Source organism: Corvus cornix, chromosome 6 (assembly GCF_000738735.6).
Source record: "Corvus cornix cornix isolate S_Up_H32 chromosome 6, ASM73873v5, whole genome shotgun sequence".
In the NCBI taxonomy this organism is placed as follows: domain Eukaryota; kingdom Metazoa; phylum Chordata; class Aves; order Passeriformes; family Corvidae; genus Corvus; species Corvus cornix.
The window spans coordinates 21,945,128-21,964,705 of record NC_046336.1 but is presented as its reverse complement, the minus strand read 5'-3'; the positions used below and the strand labels follow the sequence as shown (position 1 = coordinate 21,964,705).

At 39.8% G+C, this 19,578-nt stretch overlaps 1 long non-coding RNA gene across 3 annotated transcripts in view; it reads right to left on the bottom strand.

The window, feature by feature from the left end:
• The window catches only part of LOC109146085, an 85,440-nt gene that overhangs the window by 47,024 nt on the left and 18,838 nt on the right, over positions 1-19,578 (bottom strand). For all 3 annotated transcript variants that reach the window (XR_005602219.1, XR_005602220.1, XR_005602218.1), the window contains exon 4: positions 12,335-12,514. This is a non-coding gene — a long non-coding RNA (uncharacterized LOC109146085). The remainder of the gene's footprint in view (positions 1-12,334; positions 12,515-19,578) is intronic.

Sequence of the window (19,578 nt, the reverse complement as noted above, 5' to 3'; positions counted from 1 at the left end):
GAAGTAACACAAAAGGACTGCCCATTGTGATCTGGATGCTTGCAAAGTTTTGAAATAATCCACAGAGTGGTAAAAAATGAAAAAAGATGCATAAAAATTTAATATATGTCCAGTACAGATAAGCTGACTTCTTAAGGCATTTTAAGTAAAGCATGCAAAAATGTGATCATTCAAATTATTGGTCACTTTGTGTGAATTCATTGTCCCTTGTTTCCCTGTGCTTGTGGCTTCTGCTATACACAGTGAGGCTCATACTGGTTTTCCACTTTTCTCATATATTGATAAAAGATTTAAAAATATTTATTTGGACTCAAGATGTGTCAGCAGAAATACAAATTCTTAAGTTATTTAGGGTATGACATTATGTCTAAGAAATAACTCACTCTGATAGAAAAATTTGGACAATCAACTTCTCTAAGTTTGTAAAAATTCTCAAACCAAACTTTTCCCCACAAATATCTTCCAGAAGAGATTAATTTCCATAATGAATTATTAAATAATTATAAGTTAAGTTGACATTAAGTTGCATTAACATGTGAATTTGGAACAAAAAATTCTCAATATAATATTTGAACAATTTCATTTCCAGGGTCAGACTCAGAATTTTTTTTTACTTAAATGCTTATTATGCAGGCAACTGTCCATGAAATTAATTTTTAAAATATATTAAAAACCCTAATCACAAATTTATATTATGATTTCTATTCAGTAAATCAGAAACAGCCTCTCATTATTATAACGATATTGTTTAGCATTATTTTCTTCTGTACATAGATTAGTTGCCCAATTTCTTCAAACATACTTCCTTATGAGTAATAAAAACCCCAGATAAATAAGTGTAGATACACAAATTAGGAAAAATATAATGTTATTAATGTTATTTTAATTTATACTCCCAAGAAAACTTACAGCAAGGTATAAATTTACTTGCTGAAGAAAATAAATGAAAAAATAATTAAACTCTAATTAAAATCACACTCTGATGTACAGATGCAGGGATGAGCAATTCCAGCTAGAGCATCATTAACCATGTACGTTAGCATTTGTTTGTACTTATAGCTAGGCATGAATTTATTTAAAAAACCCCCAAGACCTCATTTCAGTATCCAAACACATGCTTAGTGCCCCCTAAAGATGGTGTGTTTAAGTTGCTCAATAGCTGCAGATTACCCACACACTTAAGATCAAGCCCAAGTGAGTGCTTTGCTGAATTCAAGTCAAAATGTGACTCAGTCACAGGCTTAGTTTGTGCTTCTGTGCTGCATGAGGGGTGGAGTGGGGAGATGCAGAACCAGAGTGCCTCATCTTTCACGATTTCACATCAGGGGTGTGAATTGTGTCAGTCCTTGAACTCCTAGGGCAGAAGTGGGAGGATTTAGCTCTAGAATGTGGACAGACACAGCAAGAGGATGGCTCACCCACTGCTTGACAGCCAGCAGAACTAGACTGATAGATATGCACTTAAAAGCAGAGGTGGGATCAAGATGTAAAGCACAGCACACCGAGATCACAGTGTCAGCACTCTGCATGCAAATATGTAATGCCTGCAACTGATACCGTGCCATGCACAGCTGCTATTCTTTGTTTCTTTGCAAGAGCACACCACAGCTAATCGTGCATGCCAATTGCCTATGCAAAACAAATATGCAGAGTGAATGCTTATTTGCTTATATATAAAGATCAAAAACATAGTGTCATACAAATTTTTTTGAGCCATGTAATGAGTCACTGAAGAGCCACGAATCAAGGGGTAGGAGTCCTCCTTCAAGTGCCTCTAGATACACCCCTACCACAGACTCTCACCTACTTGATCTGAAGCTGAGCAAGCAGGGGTTGCACACATATGTTCTCTTTGAGGTATTCAGGCACCACAGATGGTCCTTATAGCCTACAGCACCTTAGCAAGCTAGCCTAGGCCAAAGAGCTCAGCTGAGGCTCTTCTCTCTTCCTTCATTACCCCAAGCATGGTTTTTGGTTTCCGTGTTTGATAGTACCCTGATGTTTGCCTTAAAGACAACTGACAGATCAGTTAAGAGACAGCAAATACTTGCCTCTAAGCACAGAGAAGGGCAGAGTGAGTAAACATGTACTCTTCTCCACTTTGTGGGGTTGGAAAGGTATTTCCAAAAGACATGAAATGAAATTCACTAATTTCTACATCCAACACAATCTCTTGATGGCTCTAGAGTAGCTGGAGTGAATCATCTAAACTGTACAGATGCTGTAGCTTTGTTCTAAATTGCTCTGAAGTTTGTGCCACACTTTGCAACTGCAAAGTGAAAATAAAGTAGATCTAAAACCCTGCAAGTCAGAATAATTTGGTTTTACATTTGCTTCCCTATGATATGGCTGGTATGATGCAAAGATACTGATCAGTCTAGAATTACTCACTAATTTTTATATGCTTCTGAATAGTCTTTATAGAATTAGAAACCTAAGACATTTAATCTAGTTACAATGAGCTCTTTATGGTCAGCAGCTATTTACATGCTTATGTTTTCACCATGATCTCAACAAAACATTTTCAATCATAAGAACAGGCAACATTGATTTTGGCTTTTGGCCTTCTATTTCTCATGCCTCACTGATTATCCTGATCTACTTTTAGACTAGCAGCATCATACTTTCACATTTTTCACTTTGGGAAAGGTCTCTCCTTTGGAGCCTATGGAAGAAACATCATGGGACAAAATACAAAACACTCTTGACTCAAGGCTTCAGCTTTCACACTGTGGTCAGCATTAAAGATGAGATTATACAGCTAGAAAATTGACAAAGAGACATCTCTGACTGTCTTGAATTAATTTTTATGGAGGAGGAAAATCTGTGTTATAGTCCCTTCTAAAAGGCTTCACAGGAAAGGAATATTTGTGGAAGCCTCTAGAAAAAGCATTTTAAAATATTGCTATACTTCCATTGAAATTAATTATACAAAAACCTGTTGACCTGAGGAACATGACTTCAATATCTGTAAATAAAACATAACTGTAGGAAGCTATACAACATAACTAATGCCATTTTTCCTTTAATCTAATGGAATTAATTTGTCCACACTCTGTTTTAAGGAGACTTTTCTGCAGTTCATTTTTCCCACTGATGATATTTTGTTTAATTTCTAGTCCTCTCAATAACCAAAAAGTTCTAGAGTCTGCCTAAATATTTATTTGTTTCAGGCAAGAAAGAATTGAGCACCAACAATTCTGCTTTATCTTCTCCTTCCAAGTTAAGGTTATTCTGATTTGCAAAGCTAGTTCATCAAAGATTACAGCAGCAGAAAGTTGTTCTGAGCACACATGCTGTGAAATAGAAATTAAAAAAGGTTCAGGCAGAACTAATACCCAGGACACAGAGCAGATGCACCAAATGCATAAGGAGAATGTCTGGACTCTCCAAAACTTGCCAGTGCTCTTTGGCCCTTTAGGGACTGGGCCACAGTCTGGCCCCTGCTCTCCACACCTTGTACCATTATTTTGCTGAGCTCACTCCAACAGCATACCTGGCTGTAAAGGAAAAGCTCAAGCAGTCCGAGGGTAGACCCTGTGGTGAGGAGTGGGAAAGGGCAAGGCAGGCTGCAGTCAGCAAAGCTGGGCTTCACCCAGAGGGCTGCAGGCAGCACCAGCAGTCGTTGAGGCCCTTGCACAATCCTGTGTTTGCAAGAGGGAAAGCGGCACAGAGCACTTTGAAAGCCATGACTTTTCTAACCTGTCTTGGGAAGCAGATGGAGCTTGGGCAGTAAACCTGTATTTTAACTCTCATTGCTGACAGATGAGAATGTTTTCTGCTAGTTGCCTTAAAGAAAAGCAAAAAGAAATGAAAGCAGACACAAGCTTTTCTAGCATTATTTGTTAATATTTTTTGGCAGCTGTACATATACTACTCTCTTGCTGTGACCATAATCGAAGCCTAATGTTGCTCCTAAGGAATGCTGTGGCAGTATTCCCACCAACTGCACTGAAAGCAGATTTGGGGCCTTTGTTTGGTCAAAGCTGTTCCAGATGGAGTCCAGAGGATTCCCACCCAGCATTCCAGTTGTAAAGAATGACTCTGCCTTTCTCTTCCAATAGTAGTTTTCTGGCTCCAAGTACAGTTGACCTGTTAATGATCAACAGTGGAAACAACCCACTACTATTGAGCAGGATGACCCCTTGGGAGAAGAGGGTGATGCTATATTTTATTACCTGCATATCTGTCTAATCAATGTTAAGGAGGTTATATTTGGGGTAATTCAGTTTAATGTTGTATATATTGAAAGGGTTCCTGCTGGTCACAGGAACGTAGCTGCTCATAGGATAGAAATATAATTATAGTACCCCAATGGAACAGATTTTTGAAGGCTGTGAATACATAAATCCTGGTACTGGTGTACCTACCCACATGAAACCATACCAGTATAATGCAGGAAAAATGTAAGCTACCCCAAAAGGAAATCTTACAATCACAAAAGGGAAAATTCTTTAGTTCTTCTGAGATCTTTAATGGTGAAAAATTGGTTAGAAACTTATATTTGCATCACACTTCATAAAGTACTAATATTTTCTGTCATTATTAGTGAGCTATCAGCCTAGCAGTAATTTTTGTGACCAGCTGAAGTGGGACTAGTAGTCAGATGACAGATGTGCAGAAACAGCAAGCTCTCTGGTACTTTCTATTTCAAAAATCACTGGTCACTTCTGAAAATTTAGGCTGCTATTATCATTATATATTACTTTGAAACAAAACTCTCCCTCCCTCTCCTTTGTTAGTAACTCACTGCTGATCTATGGCTCTAATTTTGTAAGCAAACTGATGTTTGTTCATGCAAGTAGGACTTCTGAGCGAGAAGACTGAAAATTTAGGCCAGTAGAAAAATAACCACCCAAGTTACCACAGCACCCAGCTTGAAACTTTGGTCCAAAGCATTTGACTTAACAATACCATAAAGCATTGCCAAGCTCTCAGTTCAGATGAGAAGATTCACCAAATCATGCATTGAAGTTTTTCAAAACTTATTAAGAAACCTCCAGGATAAGAAACTAACCTTTGTCCTCCCTTATGTTACAAGGCTGAGTCTGTGCAGGCCCAAAGCCAAGCACCCTGATTAGTATTCTAGTGAGGAACACTGTGACACCCGTGAAGAATCCATTGGCACAAGGCACCTGCATGCTTAGATAGAAGACTTCTTGATGGGGATGGGTGCTGTTATAGGACACTGATACCTTTGGTACACACTGCAATCACCAGTTTAAGAATTTGTTTCATAAATCCAGGTTTTCTAGTTCTGGTCAATTTAGGCTTATAAACCTCAAATACATTAAGACATCCAAACTAAGAACAATTATGCTAAAATCTGATCCTTTTGTTAAATTTCATTATGGTGTGCATTGAGGAACAATTGCACATACCAAGAAAATTTTTTTAGGCATTCCTGTAACACATCTAATATTCTTGTGCATTGAATCAACAATCTGAGAAAAACAGCAGTTCTGACCAATTATGTGGAGAGGAAAGCAAAACCATTAATATACAGACTTCACTTTCTTTTGAATAATTGTAGATACACTGTTTGCAGAGGTGTTTCATTGGCTCGGTTACTTTACAAGACTAGGAGGTACATATAAGCTTACAAAAGCTGACAGACAGCAGGGTTGTGGGAGGGGAACAACTCTTTTTTTCTACATTCATTATTACTCACTGAAATAGGCTTGTTTGCTTGTTTCTTAGTATCTTGGGAGCAATGATTAAAACCAAACCCAACAATATTTTCTTGTAAGGTTCTGAAGCAAATAGCCTTCCTTTGACTTCACCAGGCACTCAACTGGGCTTTGAGTAAAGTTGGTGATTGCCTGCAAGCGACACAGCAGTGACCCAGACTTTGCAACCAAGAAGTAGATATAACTGTAATGCCTTATGGGCTTTCAAAACCTGTCCAACAGTTTTGCCTTGACAAAAGATGGGCAAGGAGCAGAAAAAGCACACATACAGTATGTGATACTTGGTGTTCAGCAGGCAAATTTGTAGGACATTTTCTCCCTTCCGTTTTCTCAGTGAGTGAGTGAAAGCTTGTGTGTGTTTGTCAGACTGGCCCTCCATTAAATGTCTCTTCATGGAAATAAGGGGATATTTATGCACAGTGACTAATGAATGGATGCATTCCAGCATCTGCTATTGTGTATTTCCTGTAAAGTCATTTATTATTCTATCTAACAAACACAGTGTTCTTGGGTTGATGCTTAAGATTAATGAGGCATTTACTCCTATTCAAGAAACAAGTTCAGAAGACGCATTTTCTCCCATTCAGCTGTGCTGATAGTTTAATTAATGCCATTAATACATATAAGTCACCAGGAACTGTTTTATGGTAACACTGAGGAAAGCTGGCAAAGCAGGAAAATTTTAGAGGTAAAGCTACAACATAACACTTCCCTTTGTTTCCAGGTAGTATAGGATTCTCCAGACAGTGGGTGATCTTACAAACTACATGAGTAACAAAACCCCAAGATGTAATGAACTGAGGTAATGACAGAATATCAGTCTTAACTCTCTGCTTGTGTGGGCTTAGTCAAATCCTTAATGTGATTTCACTACAAATTTATTTTTATGTAGATGCATGTCATATTTCCTCCCCCACCCCTTGTATTAGAGACAAAAAGAAAGAAAATGCCCTCTTATTGAAATGTAAGAGTTGATACTGTAGACCATAACCAATGCTATGGTCTATGGTTTAAAGATATATTAGGGGAAATTTTTCAAAGTGTGTACAGTTTCACTGATATGACAGGAGGAATTTAATGGCTCTTTCAGTGCTCATACCAATTTTTTGCTCAAGTTTCTGCATGGTGCCTTTTTTCCTTCGGGATGCATAATTGCCAGGCTCGCTTAGGCCAGCATAGAAAGCCTGGTGCAAACTAGAATGTCACTGGGTTCACATTTCAGAAACAGAGAACTGGAAAGTAAGGGGTGAGCATGGGAATATGCAAGTTTAAAGGAGGGGATAAAAAACAAAAATACAATGAAAAGGTGGCACTTAACAGGGCTGCACAACCTTGGTCCCAGAAGAAAACAACACATAAAAGTGCACCATTCAGGCATCAAAACACAGGCCTTCTCATGCCGAAGTCTTATCTAGAGCTAAATTTTCATCCATAGACTTATGATTGGGTTTATCTTCTCCCAGTTGTCACCCAAAGTGATCATCTCATGACCTCACCAGATGTATAGAATATGCACAAGAAGCACCTTGAAGACACCATTCTTACTGAAATAGAACAGCAGTGCAAGGACCAAATCCACTGCTGATTCAGAGAAGTAAATGCAATAACATAAAGCCATATTACAGCTATAGACAGCTGCTTGCCGAGCTTCTAGAGATAGAGTGCTAGTTGAATTTGTTTGAACCTCCTAATACAACTTTTCTTTCCTCATTTTCAGTTTTTATCTCAAGGACTGGTAACAGGAAAAGAAACTAACATAACAATGACAAAACTCCAAACCAAACAGCCTTTCAACATTATTTTAACTCTCCAAACTGGAGAAATAAACAAATCAAAGCACAACTGGCACTGCTCATAGAGGAGCACTAGATCTTAGTGTGCCCAGACTGCTGGCAGCACTGTGCAGTGCATTGTCACCATACAGCTTTGCTGCTTGAGCTAACACCTTCTAAAAGCCACTCCCAGTCTGCAGTGGACAACTCCAGGTACAGGGATGGATGTTGAATTTGGTATAGTGCCTGGTAGAACAAGGAACTCCTGGAGAGTTGTACAGACAAAAGCCTATTACCTGTTCTGAGTGTTACTCCAATTCCTTAAGTAAATCAACAAAGTCCACATAGCCCAATAGGATAAAAAAGAGGCCTTGAGGGAGACATTTAGGTCTTCAAGAAATATTTCTAAAACCTATCCTTCAACAAAACAGTTTTGCTCATAGTGAAAATTCAATGATTAACAACAGAAGACTGTATGAACATATTTGTTACTTATAAAAACACCTCCTCTCCACAGCTGTCCCAGCCAGAAGCTCTGAAGTGGCCATAATATTGTAGTAAACATCTCAGCCTGAAGCAGTGATGCAACAGGTGCAAGGACATGCTATGGACAGCTAGGGAGTAAGACCTGCTAGACAGGCATCAGGCATACAGACATCACCCGTCCCTTATTGTGGGAGTAGTACAGATAGAATTACACATCTTCTGCCCAGAGAATAAAATATAACACATCATCTAATTCTCAGTGTCATTAACGAAAACAAACCTATTATTTAAATTTACTACTCCAGGTTGTTTGTAAGAAGTTGGATCAACAGCCTCAAGAAATGTAATATTTTTTTCCTGCAAGGGTTTCCTAGTGCTTAGCCTGCAGCTGTTAGCATTGGATTTCAAGACACACTGTATTAGGCATGTAAAAGGACTTTCATTCCTCATTAGCTGCGCATAAGAAAGGATTGTAACTTTTAAAAAGAACTAAGCAGCTTTGTAAAAAACTTGAATTTTGCTCTAACAAAAATCATACTTGTTAGAACTTTTTTTTATTCCCAGCTGAACTATGCTTCAACTCAAAGCAAATAAAGTCATCAGTTGACTCCATTCTATTAGAGGACAGCATTTGGCGGGTGGGGGGGGGGGGGTGGTGGAAAGAAATAAAAAATAGTCCAATAGGTCTTTGAACAGTGGTCCCTTGTCTGTCACATCAAGACATGGCTTCTACTTCACACACTATTGACCATGAAAAGCAATCTTGCGACTTTTGAAGCCCCATCACAAAAAAAAAAAGAGTGCAAGAGAAAACTTCTCTTGAAATGTCAAGGATGGGGGGCTGACTGCTCTCATCTCCTATGATTAATGACTTGTGGCCTTATTGTGTAGAGGCTGCTAATTAGCTTCAGACTGTTTAAGGCTGCAGAATGCAAAATTCAGCTTGATAAACCTGGACAGCCTCTGTTCCCCACCTCAAACAAGCCTGGTGCAGAAACTCTGGCATCCAGTTTTGTAGTAAAAACATGCTCATTGGAACTAATGAGTCCAAGAGACTCTGGGCTCCACCTACTAGAAACTTGAACTGCAGTGTTTTCCTGTATAATTAGTTTTCTGTCCTGTCCTAGTTACCTGCTTTTTATCTAAAAACCTTGCTTCATACTTTGAGTAAGTAGACATCATATACTAACAAATAACCAACACCATTTAAAATTTAGTTAAAAAGCAAAACAAAATAGCAGGAGGATACTTTTAATCTTCCATTATCCACTTATTAACAAATGAGAGCAAGTTCACTATAATGCTTCTAAAAAGTTGCATATGGCCTTCTTGGATATTATTTTTAGATGCATTTTAAAAGAGAGCAGAAAAGGGGCATTTCTTAAATTGTTATTGCCTAACATTCTAACTATCTGCTTTACTGGAATACATGCTGAATCCTTTGTTTGGTAATAATCTCTTGCCATACCTATGGGGTGGAAGTCTAGTACACAGGGAGTTTCAATCTCTTCTGCCATGACCCCCCTCCTTCTCTCCTCCCAGTCTTGGATTAAAGCTGCTTGTTAAATTCATCTTCACATGGAAAAGCATTACATTCCACTAACACAGGAAGGTTGCAAATACTTATTCCAGATTTTTAACACTGACCTCATCAAACTGATGCACTACAACATAAGGCTGATTAGCTTAATAACTGATTACTCGTCCTCTGGGCACTAGCAACCAAAATTAGAAACTTTAGCAGCTCATATAACAAAGTAATATGAGCTTATTTTTTCAGGTACCTACAGTTCCAAGAGGGAAGGGAAAAAAAAAAATGTTTCTAGGCTAGTACCAAAGAGGGAAAGTTTCTTGGTTTTGGTGGGATGGATTAAAATGCTAATAACTTCTTCTCTACTGAATAATACCTAGATAAAAAGACCACATAAATATCTGTGCATAAAGATAAATTAACCAAATTATCATAGTTTTATTATTTTTAATTTCAAATATATACGAGTCTGAATGCCTTCAACACATGAGCTGCTTGAATTCAAGAGGCTTCCTTTCATGCTCTGGATTTCCCAGAGCATCCTTCACTTGTGCCACCCATAACTCACTTGCATTGCTCTACACACACAGGGCACCTGTTACACCAGGTACTGCATGTTGCGAAGTGAAAAGACAGTCATGCTTCAAAAGAGTAAGTCCCAGTATTGCAAAAATACTTTCACACGAGTAACTGCAGCAGGCCTTGCCAAGGGGAGAGTTTGCAGGGGTAGTGCTAAATTTATGATGAAAGGCAACAGGTGACCATTGGAAATAGTACTTAAAGGACCATGAGGTGACTGCGATAGAAAATGCAGGGAGAGGACATCATCCACAGCCTCTTTCAGGTCCCCAACAGGAAGCCTAAGTTTATGCCTAACTTGAAGCATACAAGTAATCCCTTTGAAGCCAGTAGTAACCAGGTTTTTAAGTACTTGTGTGTATGCATTTATTTTCACTGTAATTATACAGCACATACCCTGTGTGGTGTAAACACTAACAGACCAACCTCAGCATTCTGTAAGGTGGCACAGTTCCTCCAGCATCAATATATTGCTCAAGACCTGGGACTTAACTTATTGTTTATAAGCATTTTTCTATGCCTTACCCTGTTTCTTTTTTGCCTTGTTTTGCTTTCAGCAAGGCTCTTTGTAGTGTCATAACTCACAATCTTTCTAGTCAGACTTTGTTTATAAAACCTCTATTGTTCCAGAACAATGGAGTTGTGACCTGTTCAAAGGCAGGACTGCAATCAGGGCCCTCTCCGTACTTTCTCAGGGTGCACTTTGTGACAAAGTGAATAGACCACACAACCCTATTGATGTCAGCCAGGAGGGGAAAAATAGGCTCCCTCAATAAATCTCAACATAAATCTTCTTACCCTATCTCACCATCTGTATGAATTCACCTAAAGCACAAAATTAATAAGCAGAACAAGTATTCCCAATCCTAAAAGATTGAAATACTGCTTGCAGACCAAAACGGATTTGTTTCATACTTAGGGCAGTTTTGGGGAATTCACAGGCATAGAAAGCAACAGGTGGAAACATAGCTTGGGCCAAGACAAAGTCAATGAGATTGACCCTAGCATCATGAATATACTTCCCTCTTCTGTGGCAGTTCCCTGCTATAAATTTCCTCGGTGGCAGGTTTGTGGCTGCTGTTGCTTTCTTATCACCAATGACTTGGGCTTTCTAATTTTGCCTCCCATGTTATAGAACAATTATCCACACAACACAAGTATTAGCAGTGAAACAACCACAACTTTTTTCCCTATTTGAAAATGTCATATTTTGTAGTTCTGGTTTTGAAGGTCAGGTAAGGGTTGCTTAGAAGAAGTTGAGGATGACCATGTCTGTTTTGAAGTATACTTCTAGTCACTCATCAGTGGCATTCACCCTCATTCAGCTTTACATTTTTTTTTGGTACTTATGTTAAGAACATAAAGTAAGATAGTCAAAGAAATCACTGCAAAAAGAGAAGTAAAGAGAAGAGTTTTCCTTAACTTCAGGGGAAAACACCTTCACAAGTTGCCTAGGTTCATTCTAGGCAGTTAAAACATGTGCATTCAATATAAATTTTCATTATCATTCATGAAAGAGGAGAACTAAAAAGCCAGAGCAAGCATTAAAACAAGCAAACAAATGGAGCCTCCAACTTAATTGCATAAGTGTTTGTGGGAACACTAAGCACTTCAGAGCAGTGCTACCTTTTTGTCCAGAGTCAATACAGCTTCTAGCACAGGAGGGTTCCAGATTGTGACCAAATCTTTCAAACAGTGCACCATTGAGCAACAACAGCATAAAGCCAGCTAAAGCCAAGTTATTTCTAAATTCGAATTATTATTTATGTTTTTAAGCATTCACGCCATTTTGACAGCAATAAAATCCTTCTGTAATGTATTCCATCTGAGCAGACCATATCAAAGTGCTTTGCAACAAATTACTGGTTAAAATGTGAAAAAAGAAATTTAATTGTTATAATGGAAGGCAAAAGATCCCATCTCAGTCAAGTCCTGCTAGAGGGAAAACACTACTGTAAATTCATCAAGACTAAAAGCATGAAGAAACTTGATTTTATAAAATTATATTTCTGCTGAATCAAGGCATATTTATAATATATAACCTTATATAGAAAATTCTAGGCAACTTGTTATATTACTGGTTAGAAAACACTTTAACTTAAAATGATTGTTAGATACCATTAGTAGAATTGCACACTTATTGGTAATACAAGCTATCAACATCAGCTAAACATTTGTAGATCTGTATCTGCTGACCTGATCTTACCTACTCAATGACCAACCACTCTGAATGAGTGAAAAACTAAGGGGAGAAAACACTCCTGTGAAGCACTTACTTTGGATTTTCGAAACAGAAATGGAGAGCAATCAAACAGTTCCTTATGTGAGAGACACATGGAGAGGACCAGCCTAGGGGTGAAGTAAGGCAGGGGAATCCACTGCTGTTTCTCCAGGACTTGTGAAGATAAAAAGGAGTTGTCCATACAGCACCTTTCATGAGGAATTCATTCACTTCTCTGTGTTGAAAATACAAGGAAAAAAGAATGAGCAACCTAAAACGAACCCGACTATGACATCCCTCCCCTCACTCCCTCCAAATAGGCAAACCTATTTAGAACATCCACTATCTATTTATTTAGTAGCACTGAAGTTATTAAGAATGTGTAAAAATTTAACTACATGTATTTTAAAATCCCGCTTCTAGTAAAGCTAGAATAACTATGCTTTGCTCTAGCATAAAGCATTTTAAAAGGTACCATAAAGCAACCCTACCATGCACAGACAATGCCTTTGCTCCCAAGTAACATGTAAAATACTTTGTTAATCCACCTCACTGCTTTTATAGTCTGATGATTGGTTCAACAGCTGAGTATCAGCACCAAATCAATTCAGTTGTCCTTGTTTATGCCTTCATTCACTGTGGTTACAGGGCATAGGCTGATTGCCTGAGCGCTGGCAGGATGACAACACCACCCAGCTGCCACTGCTCCTATCAGCAGAGGACCTGTGGAAGGCTGTAAGGACAACTGGAGTTCAGGGGATGCTGGAGTACCACAGAAGAGGGTAAGGTTGGGTGGGGCCAGGGGTACAGCTGCCCAGGCATCTCCATTTTGACTGAGATACTGTGTGTGAAGTTAAGTGTGGCAATTGAGAAGTGAAAATGCTTATATCTTTGTTAGAGTTGGTGTGTCCCAAGCATGACACATCAGCCAGGTAGCTAAGGAGTCAGAAGGAACAACTTGAGAGAGCAGAGTGTAGAGGTGCTAGAGGAGGCTCAAGGGAAAAGAACTAGAGAACAGATTTGAGGATGTGAAGACCTGTGATGACAAGTCAAAAAATTACACTTGGGTTATGCTTCTGTTTAACAAATTAAGATACCTGAAAATAGACTGACTGAATACTATGTAATAAGTCTAATTACTGGACACCTGCAAGAGTGTAGTAGGGTCAACCAGGTTAGCATCAGAAATACTTACAGGTCCAACAGTGAGACTATCACAATCTCCAGACACTTTTGAGGCAATAATCATACAACAGTTTGGGTTGAAAGAGACATTTAAGGTCCTCTAGTTCTAACTCCTCTACTGTGGACAGGAACACCTTTCTCTATACCAGGCTGCTCAGAGCCCCATCCAACCTGGTCTTGAACACTTCCAGGGATGGGACATCCCCAACTTCTCTGAGCAACCTGTTCTAGACACTATGTCTTGTTAGACAAATTAGGTATAGGGGCAGCAAACTTTTGAGCATATAAACTCTTGTTTGATGGCATGAAGGACATAAAAATCAGTTACATGGGCAAACCTGGCCTCTTGGCATTTTGGATACGATGCATAAAACTTTGGAGAAATAAATTTCCTATTGCACAATATAAACCAGCTCTCCCAAGCTAGGTCATAACTGATTGACGGACATCCAGAGCTTCTGTATCCGCTTAACAACAAGGAAATTATTTTCAGCAATTTATGGTGTACTACAAAGCTACCCAAACCAAAACCAGTGTATTTTCGAAGCTGTATAAAAATTAGTGCCCAGGGATATCTGTGGGAAATAACCAGTACTTAAAGTAGGTAATTAAAATTATTAATAATAGCAAAAAAAAAATATCCAGTCTCCAAGCACGTCATCATAATGCTTAATGATTGATTGTAATTGTAATAAATACTAATGAATTCATTTAGAAAGTAATGTAGCTTTATATGTTTGTTCACTTTCCTAAGAAATATTTGTGTTGGTGTTATGTCAACAATTTAATACACAAAAATAATTTATGATTATTTATTATTAGTTTCAACACTTAATAAAAAGCAGTTGTTTCACATAAATACCAAAGCAATCTTCAGAGCACATCTGTGTCCCCAGCAAGCACTCAGTCTGGCTTGTGAGTCCTTTTACCATCTGTGAGCCTGCAGGATGAAACTGCACCAGCCAGCTGAACGTCCCAAAGAGCAGAATGAGCAGGCCTGCAGGGAGGACCTTGACCTAACCTGGGATTTACCAGCATCCAGTCTGTCTATCTCCAGAGCCAAACATTTCCACTGGGAAGAGATGCAGTCACTCCTCAACAAAATCATCCCTCCATACTGAGTTAATAGCTCTGAATAATCTCTCCCACCCCATCCAATTTCCTGCCTTTCTGAAGTCTGTCCCTATACTGCTTCATCTTCTAAGACAGCATTCCTCTTCCCCCATTAACTTTGCTAGGGATGCAAATATTTATGACAGCTTTTTCAGCTCAGCTGTTTGATTCATCTGTGAAGGTTATTGGGTACTACATTAACCTCTTTTGCGCCACTTGGGATGTGTATCTCCTGCTGCACTCACATTCCTGATGTGGAGCATCTCTCAGCAAGAGTGGCAGCAATAAGCAGGGCAGTGCCCTCTGTGGATCTCCAGGAGTGTGACTGCAGGCAGTTCCTGCAGGGTGAGGGGACACAAATCTCCTGCCCACTGCGGGCTCAGAACTAATGTTGAGGCCAGCTGGTCACCTCTTCACTGTGCACACTGAGAGGGAGATGCCCTGCGTAGGAAACGCAATCCTGCAATCCCTGGCTCTAGGATTGAGGTGATTATGTGATCAGCACCATTCTGCCTAGTACCTGGAATTGAATCAGGACTGGACCTGGTGTTGTCCCTCTAGGCACAAAAGATCACATCTATTACAGCACTAGTAGGGGTGGTGGTGAGGCACGTGGTAAATAGGCCACAGTAAAACTCTCTCTTTCTAAACCTGTCACACATGGATCCCCACTCCTGTCTCCTAGGGTCACCTCAGAAGGCCCAAACTGTGCCTGAGTCCCACAGTGGCCTGCATGCCCTTGCCCATGCCGCTATTATGACCAGCTGACAATGCCTTTACAGTACTGTTTTATCTGATTCATCTCCCAGCTGTTCATCTTCCTGATTTATGCCATCAGCACCAAATTAGCAAACTAATCAGCACCTGATTAGCAAACACAAAAAAGGAAGGGGATTCACACTGTCCTCCTATGGTTTATGAGTGCTGGCACACCTTTTTTATTTCTCTGAACTTGAAATCCTGGGCACTGTGTCTGCTTTGTCAGGCACCTCCATGGTGTTTGACAGTAGCTAGTTGTCCTCTCAATTAAAGGGAATTACGGATCTGACTCAGAAGATTCAGTACACACAGTATAGGTTGTTGTGGGTCAAGGAATAGACCTTACCTCAGCCCAAAGCACAGAAGTATACTGAGAACTTTCAAGGACATCACTAACTAATCTGTTTTCGATTCCAAGCAAAAGACAAAGTCCTGAGACAGTAGCCAGGCCTCTTTATCTCAAGAGCAGTGTGACAAGAGCTGGATGTTATCCTACGTGCTTCCCCTGCTCTTTCAAAAGAGCAGGTCTTGATACAATCACCAAGACCTCATGAAGAGTTGCAAAATTTGCAACCTCAAGGTGCCTCAGGGGGTACTGCAATGCAGTTGTTGCAAAAAAGAGGAAGCTACCCCAAGGAGCTCAGACCTGGGACAAGCTTTTACAAATGCGTGGCTGCCATTCTGCTCACACCTTTGCTGTAAATACGAAGCTCTACAGGATGAGGTTAAGAGCTGGGCTCTGTGGCTGACTCATCTAGCAGACACAGAGCTCCTGTGGGCTGTGCTGAGAGAGAAACACAAGGAGTAAAGGGATTATACTGTATTGTAGGTCGAGAGCCAGTTTTGGTGGAGTGTTAATCTCCAAGAGTATCGTTGCCAAAGTCACTCCTTAATGCAGCAGTTCAAGAGACAGCCGCTGTCTTAGGACCCGAGGCTAACCTATTTGATGTCACACTACAAGTACAGCAGGTGCTGGGTTTGCAATGTATATTTGATGTCTAGTGTTGAAAAGTGAATTGATTGAAATGCTGTCAGGCTGCATTTTGAATGATCGCACTACTAATGTCACCTAGAGGCAACTTGATGGACATTCTGCCATACACAGAATACAGTAGGATGGAAATCATCATTTGCAAATCATCACCTTTGAAAGTACAACAAGCAATTCAGCTGAAAAAAAAAGAACTGGAAACATGTTGAAGAAACATTAACCTGAGGAAGTGAGCAAATCAGGAACACCAAATATTTAGGCTCATGGATTTCTCATTATGGGAATTTTCAGCCAACTGTATTTCTTTCAGGGTGTTTCATTTCAAAACCTGTGTTTTATTTGATAATGCAATTCTACCACAGGAAATCTAATCAGTTTGTCTTCTAAGTTTTTAGTGATGTACATTTGGGGTTTTGTTCATTTATGAAAGTAGTTTTACAAAATCTGTCACTATATACAAACGTGACAAAATGAGTAGTAGAACACTGGCATATTTTTGAAAGATATGGGGATTTAGCTAACAAATTCACATTTAGATTAATAAGAACTTAGTATTTAAATTCTGTAGTTGATCATATAAATCACAGGTTTGACCTATATTTCCTTACCCTGAGACCAACCTGGGTTAGAGTTTATAAACACTCATGTTATAGGACAGAGGTAGGAAAGATTTCCTTATTTCCACTGTCTACTATTCTCCATAGAAGTAGAATTCTGCAATTAATTTTACATCGATCTGGAGATTAATTTTAACAATGTGGTAAAACCATTGGCTTATATGTGCTCTCAGAACCAACACCCCAGAAAGAGAAAGAAGCAGGACTAAGGAAACATGAGTATTTCACCACAGTCATATACTATTCTCAGCTTATGTTAGCTAGTCAGCAATAATGCTGAAGCCTTTCTTCAAGTACTCTTCTGTCAGATTTTCTGAGAAATTTGGTATGAATTTACTGTGAGTGTATTCTTCTAGAAAACAACAGAAACTAGGATCCAGGCTAGATATTCAACTGTTTCGTTTAAAAATCCTGTGGGGTTTTTCTTCATATACCAGTGTATTTATACATATATCCCCAAAGATATTATGTGCTCCTTGAGCATTACAGAACACAGCATCTCATCTAGAAGAACATTTCAAATTCTATATAAATTTGGCACCACACCAGGGAAAATCTATCCCTTCCACTAACGAATGGGGACAGGAAGCCATTTTGAATCTGCACAAAGTCACACAGCAAGATAAAGAGCTCTGTGTCTACTGAAAACAAAAAGATTCCATTTTGAAGCAGCAACTGCTCATACAATTGGAAAACCAAGTAGAATCAGGAGCAGACTTCTTCTCCAGCCCCTTGAAAACCCACTGCTCATGGTACCATGTATAGCAGTGAGATGTTCAAGCAGACCCTGCTTTTCTTGAGCAAGGAACATGGAACAGGCCCATGAAAAGGTCAGACCTTGACTAAAGGCAGGCTGCCTGTGAGCTCTCCTGCTGCACTGCACACATGAATCCTAAATGGAGCCACTCATCAGGAAGCAGAAAGAGAAGGGCTTCTCCAAGGAGAGGAGAAGCTGGGAAATGAGGGTAACTTGAGTGAAGCTCCACATTGCCTGAAGAGGATCAGGCTGGTGGTTGTAATGGGGTCCACTGACAGTGCCAGACTAGGTGAGATAAAGAGGCAATGGCAGCATCCTCCCAGGAAGCACAATCAAGAGAGGAGGCTGAAAATGGGTTTGTGATACAGGTCTAAGGTACACATGGGATACAGGACAGGAGGCAAAATTACCTTGCAGGGCAGGACTGGAGTCCACCCCAGAAAGCCAGTCAGCAAGCCAGAGCAATGGCTGGATGGCACTGGAACACCTATAACTTGGCTTAGGGGACCAAGCTCACTGCCCAAGGCTGAGTCGGCCTCGACCTGCAGGCCAGGGCTGTGGGACAGGGCCTCAGGTGAGCCTCACCAGAGCTCTGAAGGCCAGTCAGGGCCTCATACAACCCAACCTATGCTCTGGAAGGAGATGGGAGTCTAAAGCCCTGTTTAAGCAAGAAATGTTGCTGCTTTACCTCTTAATAAAAATATATACCCGCTCTTATGCTGAAAGGCTGTCATCTGGCCAACAAAAGATAAGGTGTTTCTTCAGCACCTGATATAACCTACCATATAGGCATGTATTGGGGCAAAAAATGTTCTGCTCAAAGGGTGATGGGCAGTCTTTCTTCTTACTTGTCTGCTGTGTAGACTGCAAAAATCACTTTAATGAAGAAAAGTTTAAATATATAAATATTTACATAAGAAATAGACCAAAAAAAAAAAAAAAAAAGAACGCGGTATTCTCCCTCTAAATTGAGCCTTAAACCATTAACTCCTATTAAAAATTGGGTAAAAGTCTTAAATGAGTAAATGATAAAGGCTCTGTAGCCTGTGTGTCATTTTAAACATAAACAAAATTGGTGTCTTCTAAGGGAATCTTTCAATATTTAGAAATCAGCTGGCTGCCTGATTATTGAGAATTTGTATGCACATTCTTTTCTTTCACTGATCTGTTCTTTCAACATCAGGAATGGTAACACTCTGGGAATTGTTTACCCAAGATCAGCGTGGTTCAAGTGTTACTTAGCATCTCAGTTAGCATTTCTCGGGTTTTAAATGTTTAGTCCTTGGGGAGAAGTGAAAATGACAGCACGAAGAACCTGGAGTACTAAGTCCTGCTGAAGCTGGCACTTGATGACAGGAGGGCAATGAACACACCAGGCACTGCATTTTATGATAGAGCAAACAGGGAAGTTTTTATTAGATTGTATCAACTTCTGCTGTGTCTTGAGCACATCTGAAAGAAAAGGAAAAAACTGCTGAAAGTTACTGGGTACAAAAGCAAGAAGAGTGCATGGAGAACAGGAAGTTGGGAATACGCTTAAATGGAAATAAACAGTAGAGGAAAAAAAAGAGACTTGTCACCTCTCACATGACAACTATTCTAAGTGATGGCTTTGCAGTTCAGATGAGAAAGAGCTTGTTCCTTCCTCCCTTGCCCCCAGGCCCACCAGAGGGAGACGCTTCACCTAGGGGGGAATGGCTTTGGCATCTGATGATCTGAGCCTCATGTCAGAAAGATGAATAGAGTAATTTTCTCTGAAGTAAAACAGGGAACAGGCAATGAAAGGTAGGGTGTGTGGTGGTAGTGTGCAAATCCGTCTGTGGTTGGCCTAGAATATTAGAAAGGCATCTGCCACACGAGGAAGTGATATCCCGTAA